Below are 12,943 nucleotides of genomic sequence, written 5' to 3' on the forward strand. Positions count from 1 at the left end.
ATTGGCATATCGCCTTTCCTACTATATATAATGAACAAAAACATAAAGAGAAAAGTTGCAAAAAAAGGGAGAAAAGAAGTGTGTAATAGAGGATTTTCATTAATTAGTTGGATGATAAACACCAATTTTGTGGTTTATCTTGTATAAAATTTTGCGGGTTTTATCAATATTTTTCACACTTATTCATATAAATTGTATGTGTTTGTGTTTCCTTCCTAATTATGCCCTATAATATAAAACATGCTTCTTTAACCCTAAAAATGCTATATTTTAATCCTCTTTTGATGTCATTCGATGCCGTGACGTATTTGTTAAGTAGATTCAGGACCTATAGGGCAAGAATGGCCTAGAAGATGGAAAGAAAGCATGCACAAGTGGAAGGGACATGAAGAATAAAGCTTTGGAAAAGTGGTGGCGACGCACACGCGTGTCTGACGCGCACGCGTGGACATGTGCAGCTAAGACTGGCGCGCATAAACTGACGCATTCATGTGGTGATCGCGAAACCTCACTGATGTGTACGCGTGGCCGGAGGAGTTCATAATGACGCGCACGCGTGGCATCCAGCACGTAACTCATTAATGAAATTGGGACTGGCGATTTCTACAAGGCTTCAGGCCCAATCTGAGCTCAATTCTGCATGGAAAAAGACCCAAGATACCAAGGGGAAAATGGGGGCATTCATTCATACATACATTACACATAATTTTAGATAGTTTTTTGTTCTTGTTTTCTAGAGAGATAACTCTTGCTTCTCTCTAGATCTAGTTTGTTTTTATGCTCTTGAGCTGAATTTTTGAATTGGGTCTTGTTAATTCAAGTTTGATTTCTTTAATACTGGTTACTCTTGTTATAATTTGCTTGGATCTTGTGTTAGAATCATTTTCTCTTTATTTTCCCTTTTTCATCTCACTTTATGAACTTAGTTGATTTTGAATTTCTATTAGTGCATTGATGTTTTCTATGATTGATAGTGTTAATTGAGTTGTTTTCTATTGATAATTGTTAGTGGGTAGTCTTAGTTCCCAGTTAATTTGCAATTTGAATATGTCTTTAGTCAGTGCTTACCATGTATTTGATGAAATGTTTTCTTTGATTATGGAGTAGTTTTCTAAACTCTTGGCCTAGGCTAAGAGAATTGGGTGAACTTGAGTCATTGAGTCTAATTGATTTGGTGGTTTGAGAACCCTTGGTGGTCAAATTGATACCCATTGACACCAATCTATTACTAAGCCAATTAGTAGTTGAATTGGGACTTATGAGTTGAAATTGATCAAGCTATTTGACATACTTTACTCATAGAAGTAGACTTAATGAGCTTGGTTCCTCATAATTGTCAATATATGGTTATTAGACAAGGATGGTGATCCCAATTCCTATGCCTTAGCCAAGAGTCCTTTTTATAATTCATATTTGAAACCCAAAAAACTCCAAATTACTTACTTATTATAGTTAGTTTAGTTATTTACTTAGTCCTAGAATAGAAATAGATTTACATGTTACCTTGTTAGATTGCATTTACTTATACCTTGCTTGAATTGCTTTGATTTAGTTCCTTGCATGTTAAGCATTTGTTGTTTAAATTCTTGTTTATGACTCTCAACTCCGGAATTCTAACCAATATTGATGCACATGTTTGCCCATTCTCTTGAGGACGATCCAAGACTAATACTCTCGGTTATTTTTTATTGGTATTAAACTAGTGACAACCATATCAAAATTTGATTAAAAGGATTATTTGTTAGTTTAAGACTATACTATGACATGATCTTCTATTGAGAAATTCTAGACCGACATAAATCTTCAACATTATTGGGACCTAAATTCTTATTTGTTTGTTTTTGGTGTGCATAGATTATAGAATAAATTATTTTTCTCTTTTTTTTTGTTTCTAATGTACTGAAACTTAAGTATAGTTGAGTGTTATTTTGGTTTTGGTGTGCTCACAAATGTTGTATTTATTTCTTACACAACCAAATCTAGAGATTCTTTAAACAAGTAATTCCATTAAGCATAAACAAATTCTCTCACTCTCTGAACATGAAAACAGACATGTATATTGTCCTTTCATACAGAAGAAGAGAAAAAGATTCTAGACAAAATTATGTATTTACATAAGATAGAGGGACCTGTGTTGTGTTGTGGCAGATTCATGCTACATGCAGATTGCATTATTAAACATATATAACGATACATACACGTGTAATTTAATTTCACTTAATTATTAGAGAAGATGTGATGTCTTATTTTACTCCATATTATTCCTGATTATGGACTTATAGTACTGGTATTCACTTTAATATCTCTGGACCAGAGCATAAAAAAAGGCACCTGTTCATAAGTCAATGTCATTTATGTACATTACTAGTGCATACTATCATTTATGTACAATTGTACATTACTAGTACATATTTATGTACCATTGTATTACTAGTACATATGTACTAATTAAAGAGTTAAAAGGATTATTTTATGTGTATTTGTCAAATTTTTTCACCATTAAGTCATTCACTTGTATAATAGAATAACTTTCATTTCAATATTATTTAATCCTTCATTTAATTTATAAAAAAGATCTTGATCTGTTAATTTCCCTCACTGTCAAATCAATCTCTCTTTCTTTTTCTGTTAACTAGTAATATTCTATTAGCATTTTTTTAAAGAAAAAATAGATGACTAATATATTTTTCTTTCCCTGTTAACTAACCTTTTACTTTTTTTTTCTATAAAAAATATTGGCTTGTATTTTTTGATGAAAGGTGATGAAAGTAAGAGAGTGTTGCAACAGAAATTTGGGTTGACATACATTTATTAAACCGAAAAAAGGTTTACGTTATGTATGGATGGATAGTTATAAAGAGGATGATGGAATTTATGATGCCATAAACCCATAAAAGAAAGCATTAGAGTATGAAATTAAATTACACGAGTATGCATTATTAAACATATATAATGATACATACTCCTGTATTATTAAACAAGAGTTCATCTTAATGAGTTAGTTTCATGGCTGTTGATAATGGTTGTGAAGTAGAATCTAGAAGGCACTCTTATTTTTTCCTTTATGTTTTTGTTCATTTTATGTGCTCTTTAATTTTCTGTTTTGTATATGGTGAGCAATGGTTGCATTATTAAAAGAGGAAAAACAAAGTTTATATATGTTGAGCAGTGGTTGCATTATTTTCTTAACTAATTTCTATTGATTATTTTTAGCTTTTGGTATAGACTATGTGGTATGCATTCTTTGGACTTTATTATAGCTACACTTGTGTTTTAACTTTTTTTTTTCTATTGAGGCTTGTGGTTTTTGGTGCTTATTTTTAATATTTTTTTAGGTATGTTAAGCTTGTCATATATTCAATGGACAAGGATTGGATGCAAATTAAGAATAGAGCCCTTTTACAACATAAGAGAGGTGTCAAGGAGTTTTTAGATTTTGCCTTTAGTCATACAAAGGATGATAAGATATATTGTCCGTGTTTTAAATGCAATAATTGCCTTAGAAAATCTCGTGAGCAAGTAGAATTTGATCTTCTAAGTCATGGCATAGTGAAAAATTATACAATTTGGTACCACCACGGAGAATCACTACAAGATGAGTCACCCTATTCAAGTTCATTTGATAGTGAAGATGATTATATGGATAAAGATGATATGAAAAACATGTTAAGGGATCATTTTGGAGTTTGGGATATAGAAGAGGATATTGAACAACCTAATGAAGAGCATATAGAAGAGGATATAGGAGAACCTTATGAAGAGCATGTAGAAGAACCTAATGAAGATGCAGTAAAGTTTTACAAACTTTTGGATGATTATGAGAAAGAATTATATCTAGGATGTACATAATTTTCAAAGCTCTCATTTTTTATGAGATTATTCCATATTAAATGTCTTAGTGGATGGAGTAATAAATCATTTTCTATGTTACTTGAGTTATTGAATGATTCCTTTCCAAAAGGGCTACAACTACCAACGTCTTACTATGAAGCTAGGAAGATTATTCGAGAACTTAACTTAGATTATGAGAAAATAGATGTTTGTATTAATGGTTGTATGCTATTCTAGAAAGATCATGATAAGAAAGAAACTTGTGATCATTGTGGTGCCTCAAGGTGGAAGTTTGAGGAGAAAGATGGAAAGAGAAAAAAAATTCCTATAAAAGTTCTTCGTTACTTTCGAATAACTCCAAGACTTAAAAGGTTATATATGTCAACGAAGACAATATTTGATATGAGATGGCATGATGCAAAGCGAATTGATGATGGGTATTTACGTCATCCAGCTGACTCAGAAGCATGGAAATTATTTAATGAGTTACACGAGTCTTTTTCTGATGAACCTAGAAATGTAAAGCTTGGATTATCAAGTGATGGGTTTAACCCCTTTTGGAATATAAGTACTAAATACAGTGTTTGGCCTGTGGTACTTATACCATATAACTTGCCACCTTGTAAATGCATAAAGAATCCTTATCTAATGTTATCATTGCTTTTGCTGGGTTCAAAATCTCCAGGAAAGGCAATAGATACATATCTAAGGCCTTTAATTGAAGAATTAAAAGAATTATGGAATGTAGGAGTTGATATTTTTTATGCATTTGAAAAAAAAAGTTAGAATGCGTGCTATTATGGACAGTAAATGACTTTCCAGCATATGGAGATCTATCTGGATGGAATACGAGAGGGGCACTTCGTTGTCCCACTTGTAATATTGAGACTCAATCTAAGTTTCTTACTAATGGAAAGAAATTTTGCTTCCTAAGTCATCGACCCTTCTTGCCAATTAGACATAGATGCCGATGTGAAAAAGAATTGTTTGATGGCACAAAAGAACTTAGGCGTCTTTCCAAGCAACTCTCTGGTGATGATATTCTTCAACAAATTTTTAACTTAGAAGGTTTAGTAGTTAGTAATCATAAAGATATTAGAAAAAAGGAAGAGAAATGCAGTAGGAAAAGAAATGGGAAGTTCCAATCCATGGTTGAAAAAAAGCATCTTCTTTGAATTTTCATATTGGAGGACTTTATTGTTGCGTCAAAATTTAGATGTGATATACATAGAGAAGAATATATGTGACAATGTTCTTGGGATATTAATGGATATTCTAGGAAAAACAAAAGACAATTTAAATTCTCGTTTGGATATGGAAGAGTTAGGCATAAAAAAAGATTTGCATCGTATTAGAGAGGGAGAAAAGGTGGTGTCATTACCTGATGCTATTTATAAATTGAATAATAAAGAAAGGAGGAGTTTGTGTGAATTTTTGCAAAATGTCAAAGTACCAAATGGATATTCTTCAAATATTAGGAGATGTATTAACCTAAAAGAAAAAATATTTATGGCTTAAAGACTCATGATTGTCATGTTCTGCTAGAGTGCTTCCTTTCGCTTGTTTTACGGGGTCTTTTCTCATCACATGATGTGCATAGTGTAATAATAGGACTTTGTAATTTTTTCAAGGAGTTGTGCTCAAACTAATTGTATATGTTATGTTCGTTTAAGACATACTTTAAAGTTGAAGGTTGAAAACATTTAGTATGGGCTCAAATAAATTCTTCTTATCGGAGTTATCGACTTTTAGTAAAGAAGAGATATTTTGAACCTTATGATAACCCTGAAATTGCTCGAGCTAATATACCATTGGAAATGGAAAGAGAGGATTGAGCATATCTTGTGAATATTTGGATTGATGAAGGCTGGCAGGTTTGTGCTTCACATGACACAATAATCGTTAATTGACTAAAACTTAACTAGCCTCTTTTATCACATGTTATGACATATTTTGTTAATTATTAGAAAATAAGTCAACAAAACAAGATGAGTCGAGCTGCAAATAGCATTATCCATACCACTGGTGCTAAGGGAGTCCAACAAAGAGCTGAAGAAGCGGTATCTAAATTTTACTAATTTATAGACTTAATTTGAAGATATTTATTAGTTGCTATATTTATAAGATATGTTATTTATGACTACAGTTTGAGCAAACAGGACAAGAAATTGACCGTCTTCGTCTTTGGGAGCTTACGCATACCCGTGCTAATGGACAAGCTTGCAATGAAGAAACTCAAGAAAAACTTGTAAGATATGTTATCACCTTTATTTGTGGGAGGATCAGTACTCCAACCCAAACCCCATTCATTATAATTTGTATTACGAAAAATCTTTGGTCTCCTCCAACCCAATCACCTTACCCTTATGATCTCTTGATTCGCTGCTCTGTCCATCTCTCATTGCTGCTGTGACGAGGTTCTCTCTTCGTCTCATAGTCATCAGTGGCGACACATTCATAAACCAATGCTCTATCTCTATTGTGATTGATGGAAGTCAAGGTTAGTACTTCATTGTCATTGTTGCATTATTGTTCGAAAATACTTGGTGTATTAGTCTCAAATTTGGTAAATTTTTTGGGTTCAGGATAATTATTCATCCATTATAGTATTAGCATTGTGCATATCAAGTGTTTTTCATTTTGTTGTTAATGTTAATTCCATAATAGTTATGTGTTTACATGTAGAAGAAAAGATTGTTTGTATTAGTTGGCTATTTGTTATTTAACTTGTTAAAATATAACCAATCGATAGATTTGGCTTATATGGTATAAAATATACTAAACTTAGGGCATTGACTAAACTTGGATATGTTGACATATTTTTACTATTGTTTATACGTCATGAGTGACAATGTGGTCTTTATCTTTCATTATGGTGGGAGTTTTGTGAGGGATAATAAAAGAATTCTTGTTTATATCAATGGAAAAGTAAAAAGATTTTTTAGCATAGACATTGACCGGGTATGCTACTTCGACTTAAAAAAATTATTTTGCAGAGTTGGGTTTCCATGCTTATAAAGAAATGTATTAGTATGACCCAGCTGCTCTTGATTTTGAATCTGGTCTTCATCCTATTCATGGGGATAAGAAAATCAGGCAGATGCAGAAGAATAAAATGGTAAATGAAGATACTAATGAATTTTATATCTACTTTGATCACCCAATAATGAAAGATTTTGAAGTGCCTTTTGAAGAAGATGACCTGGAGCATGAGGCAGATGTGGAGAGTTCTGATAAGGATGATGTCTATGAAAGTGCGGAGGACAAACTCTATAAACCACCTCCACCTGGTTGTTTTTTAGATAAAAGTGATGAAGAGTGTATGATTATAAACAAGGTTAGTAAAAAGGAGAAGAAAAAATCTGATTTAATAAAGGATGATAATAAAAGGAAGAGGGTAGAGAGGGAAAAGATAAGTCCAAATAAAAAGCATGTAAAGGGTGCCACAAAAAATTCTGTTGGGCTTGGAAGAATAAAATCCAAATCCAACGGTTCCAAGGCTACTCCTACTGCTAATGGGCCTACTACTAATGGAATTGCTACTACTATTGGAGAACAACAACATTCTGATGAAGAGCATGATAGTGAGTCAAATATTATCTTTGAGTATGAATCATAAGCTTTTCTAACTCCCTAATCCTCAAGTGATGAGGGTGGTGATGGATTTTGCTGGGCACAATTTAATCCATGTGCAGCATATGGTGATGTTAATTTTGAGCTTAATAGGGAGTTTGAATCACTAGATTAATTTAAATTGGCTTTGAAAGACTTTACCATTGCAGAAGGGAGGAGGAACTTTTATATAAAAAATGACGAGAGGAGGGTAAGGGTAGCTTGTGTGTATGGAGAACATATGATGGGAAAAAAAGTTGAGAAAGAAAAGGCTAAAGCAAGGCTTAAGGCAAAGAAAAAGACAGGACGTGGAGAAATATACTACGAATTTAGATGATATTCCTATTCAACACAAGTGTGATGTGAATCTGAATGTCACAAGTGGTGCAAAGAGCTCTGATGTAAATGGCAATGCTATTGGTGTTACAGAAAAACATCTGAATATGAATGTTGTTATTTCAAACAATAGAGGTAACAATAATGAGCATGAGAAGAATGGCTGCCCTTGGTTGATTTATTGTGCAAAAAATTCTAAAATAGGGGACTACCAAATCAAGACATGCAATTCAATTCATACATGTGGAAGAGAATTCGGAAGTAATATGGCTAATCAAAATTGGGTTGCAGGAAATTAGAAAAGAGACTTCTAAGTCAGCCACATCTGACACATGCAGAAGCATTTGACCATATAAAGATTTACTACAATGTGGTGATTAGTGATAAGATGCTTTATAGAGCTTTGAGAACTGCTAAGGAAAGGTATGTGAGTAATGAAAAGGCACAATACGAAAAACTCAAGGACTATCTACATGAGATTTTAAGGAGCAACCTTGGGAGTTCTGCCCTTTTGGAGGTAGAGCCAATCCCTCAATCACTACCCTTGTTTAAAGACTATACATCTGTTTGAATGCCTACAAAAGAGGCTTTAAGGATGGATACAGACCCTTGATTAGTTTAGATGGCTGCTTCCTCAAAGGTTATTATGGGGGACAGCTTTTGTCAGTAGTCGCACAGGATGCAAAAAATCACTTTAATGTGATTGCTTATGCTATAGCAGAGAGTGAGCAAAGGATAGTTGGAAATGGTTCTTAACAAGGCTGCAAGAAGATTTAGGGCGTTGCACAGTAGAAGGTTGGAACTATATTTCAAACTAGCAGAAGGTATGCACCCATATTTAATTAGTTTGCTTTCTTTGTTAATTTGTATTGTGTTTTATAATAGTGAGTAAACTCTAATTAGTATGTATGCATGCTTGTTTTTCTTAGGGATTACTTCTAGCACTTCAAGAGGTCATGCCCAATGCTTACCACCGAAACTGTGTGAGACATATTTGAAAAAATTTTACAAACAAATAAAGAATATTGTGTGGGCTTGAGCAAAAAGTAGTACAGATACTAAGTTCCAACAAAATATGGAAAGGCTTAAGAGGACCAATGAGGCTGCTTGGGCTTATCTTTGCCAAATTTCAACCCTCTTGTTGGTCAAAGCACACTTTAGCCATTAGCCAAAGCTTGACAACACCACTAATAATATGACTGAAATATAGAATGCCAAAATCATAGAGGGAAGCCCATTCTTACAATGTTGGAGGAGCTGTGTTGTCATATCATGAGAAGAATGGCTAGACATAAGAAGGCCTTAAGTACATACACATGCACTTTACCTCCAGTTCAACAAAAAAGACTAGATGACATCATAAAGGAAACAAAATATTAGACTGCTAAATGGACTAGAGACAGTGATTGTCATGTATTTGAGGTCCAAATGCACAATAAAAAACTTGGGGTGCATTTAGGCAAGAGCACATGTACTTGCAATATGTGGCAATTGAATGTGGCAATTGACAGGTATAAAAATACACTTTATACTTTACTATATTTTATGTTACATTACTTTGTTAATCCAATTCATACATTATTGTCTGCTTTTTTCTTACAAGTCTTCCTTGTCTGCATGCAATTACGGCCATTTTAAAAAGGAGTGATAGACCAGAGAGTTATGTGCACCAGTGGCGTAAGATGGATGCTTTTAGAGCCACCTATAACCATTGCCTCAACCCAGTGAATAGTGAAGAATATTGGAAGAAGACTGATTACTTAACTCCAATTCCACCCAAAATCAAAAGGCCTATTGGATGCCCAACGAAAAGGAGATGTAATCCTGTTGAAGATGGACAAGATAGAACGAAGGAAAAAAAACATTTAAGATAATATGTGAAACGTGTGGTGAACCTGGTCATAATGTCAAAACATGCAAAGGAGCCCCTAACACCAAACCTCCCAACAAGGGTAAGTATAAAGGAAAGAAATAATCAGCAAATAGTGACACACCTAACCAACAGCAAGATATGGTCCAAACATCTCAATCAACTCTTAACTCACAAGTTTTTTCATGAACCTGATTCTGGAATAGCTACAAAAGATATTAGATAAATTATTATTTAAGACCACATTGTCTAATGATATGAATATGTAAGGACCTTTTTGACTAATAATTGTAATCTTTAATGACATGTTTGTCTTGTAATAGTTACTTATAGGGACTAACTTGTCTGAAAATTATTAATGGCAGAATGACATACCTAATGTTGGTGTAATAAATGCAATTGTGCAAATCTCAAGGTCAAACACGTCACATAATTGTACAATGGTAATCCATACATGCTTGTTTTGACAATTCTAGTAATTATGTTTTGATAATTCTCCTAATTGCATTGATTTTCTTAGAATAGGCTAGTTTTAGGCCTCTGAGACTAAAACAACCTATTTTAAGGCCTCAAGGTTCTTCTATTGCTGCCCCAACACACAACCAAAGCTCACCATGGGGTCACTGCTGAGACTTTCGCAACTGCGAGTATTGCAACTGCCGCAAGGTTCTTCCACATGATACCAACATCAGGCCTGAATCTATTGAAGAAGAAATAAACAACAATTTAAAACTACATAGTCTTAAGTATTATATGAATTTCAACTACCTATGAGATTATCTTTTTTTATGATATCCTTTTTATTTGCGAAAGAAAGAGACCTTCTTATTTTTGTGTTTATCAATATAGTATTTTGGCAATGCTACTTATGCTATGTTTGATTACTCACTTTGTTGAAGAAGGAAACAGATCTTCATATATATAATATTTTGGTTAATTTGGTATTTTGACCATTGTGATTATGTTGTTTTACTTTGCTTAATGTGATATATTATGTTGGATTGATTTGGAGGAGGCAAATCTCCATTCGGTTGCTTTTTTTATTTCTAAAAAATATGATAAGGTTGTGATTATGTATAATCTACTCATCATATAACTAATTGGTTGCATAAATATATATAAGCTTAAGCATTACAATATAAATAGAGTACATAGCCATTTGTACTTTGAGATATCATATTTCTAAATGTGTGCAGTGGCCACAAAAAAAAGGCAACAACAACTAAAAATACATTAAATATTAGACCACTAAAAAATCCCAAGCATTTGCTCATATGCCTCTTGTTGGCAATAGAATTTCGCTTCATTTCCCTCTCCATTACCAATTCCTCTAATTGATTCACTTTATCTTCTAAGCCACCATCTTCAACCGCATCATCTACCAAATGGTCAAAAATAGTATTAAACAAAGCAAAAAAAATCACAATAGGGTAGTTTATCCTACAACAATAATAAACAAATAGAGGACATCATTCTTTTAATTTAATATCCAATAAAACTCAACTATAACTAACTCAAGGTGATAAATACCTTATAGTAAGAACAACCTATTCGAATTTTCCATTGTACAAGATCTAGAGAGTATGGCATACGAGCCACACTTGCACTTCGGGTGGTATGCTTTTTTACTACAATTTTTACCCACACTAGCGGCACTTCCAACACTTCTTTCTTTAGTAGATTGACTTCCTGCTCGTTGACGATTCATAGACGAAGTGCTTCCCCTTGTAACCATTGATAAAGGGTTCAAACTTTGAAAACTGAAATTTACCCTTTGTTACACAATGGCTGCATTTACGGTGATGGAGAGTTTCTTTTGTTGATGTTGTGTTTCAAAAACGACTGTGCTTCAATTTGGGAGACCTATTAGTCCGATTGGCAACACATGGCAACGTTACGGCCACGTCAGTAACTTAACGGTCACATAGACTTCTGCCACTAATGGTCAACGACTTTAACTAACGGGGGGACTTAAATATCTCACTTATGTAAAGTTCGTGGACCTTGATTGTAATAAAAATTTCTTTGGAGACCAAAACGTCCAATACAAAATTTTTTAGGAACCTATTTAGGTATATACTCAATTTTTTATATTGTCTATATATCAAAATTAAAATTTTATTATTTTCATATAAAAGCTACTCCAACTATTTTTTTTACATGAATATCCACTAATTAAGTGTAACTTACTAAAGAAATCTAGAAAGGATTAGTCCTTTTCGTGTTGAATTGTTTATTTGATTTTTTTTTAATTGAACGGTTAATACTAAAAATTGGTTAGGTAAATTAAAAATTATTGAACAAACTAATGTTGTATATGTACTATATGAGAAAGATCTTAAAACAATACAACATTTGTTTGTTATTTATGAATTTTCTTGACAAGTGTAATATGTTTAGATAGCTGACATGAGAAGATATTGTATACACTAAGCATTATATAACAACATTTTGAGAGTTGAATAGAGATGTCAATAAGAAAGGAAGTATAGAAAAAATAGTTGACTGGTTTTTTTTCTATTATCACTACAAGAAAATGAAACATTTATAACAAAAAATTTGTATCAAATTTAAAATTATTACAAATTATGATTTTTTTTGTAACAATAATTAGTTATTACTATAGAATAAGAATATTTTGTAACAAAAATTTATCACAAATTATGTTGGCTTTCGTATCAAATTGTTGTTTTATTGCAAAATATAATGTTTTGTAACAGAAGATTTATTGTTGCAAAAATCCAAAATATTTTATAACAAAATATCTATTTATTTCAAAAGCTCTAAATATTTTATAACAAAAATTTAATTTGTCACAAACTACAATATTTTTTTAACAAGTTATTTATTTGTCACAAAATTCAAAGATTTTTTAACTAATAAAAAATTTTGTTTCAAGATATTAAATGTCAGATCCCAAATTTTTGAAAATTAAAATAATGAGTTATTTATGATTTATTATATTTGTTTAGGATTTTATATTCAAAAAATTATTTCACTAAAAATATTTAAGTCAAATTGATAATACTTTGAGTTTAAAATTATTTTGGGTTTATATAAATTTCATAATAATTAGGTATTTTCTTATTTAAAATTTAAAATTTTAGTAATTAAGAAACATGAGAATTTGATAATTTAATTTGAAAAATTAAAATTTATAGTTTAATTTTATGAACTAAAAAAACTAATTAGATTATCTATAATTTTAAATTAAAGTAATTATTTGAAACTAATTAATAAGTTGATAAATAAATAGTGTTCTTAAAGTAGTTTTAATAGATTATATTTTATTTT

The 12,943-nt window shown here is 31.9% G+C and overlaps 1 pseudogene; it reads left to right on the top strand.

The window, feature by feature from the left end:
* Positions 1 to 3,360: 3,360 nt before the first annotated feature.
* On the top strand, positions 3,361 to 5,480 carry LOC148546603 (uncharacterized; annotated as a pseudogene).
* The last annotated feature ends 7,463 nt before the right edge of the window (positions 5,481 to 12,943 follow it).

Source organism: Arachis ipaensis, chromosome B9 (assembly GCF_059453495.1).
Source record: "Arachis ipaensis isolate K30076 ecotype BB chromosome B9, ASM5945349v1, whole genome shotgun sequence".
Classification (NCBI taxonomy): Eukaryota; Viridiplantae; Streptophyta; class Magnoliopsida; order Fabales; family Fabaceae; genus Arachis; species Arachis ipaensis.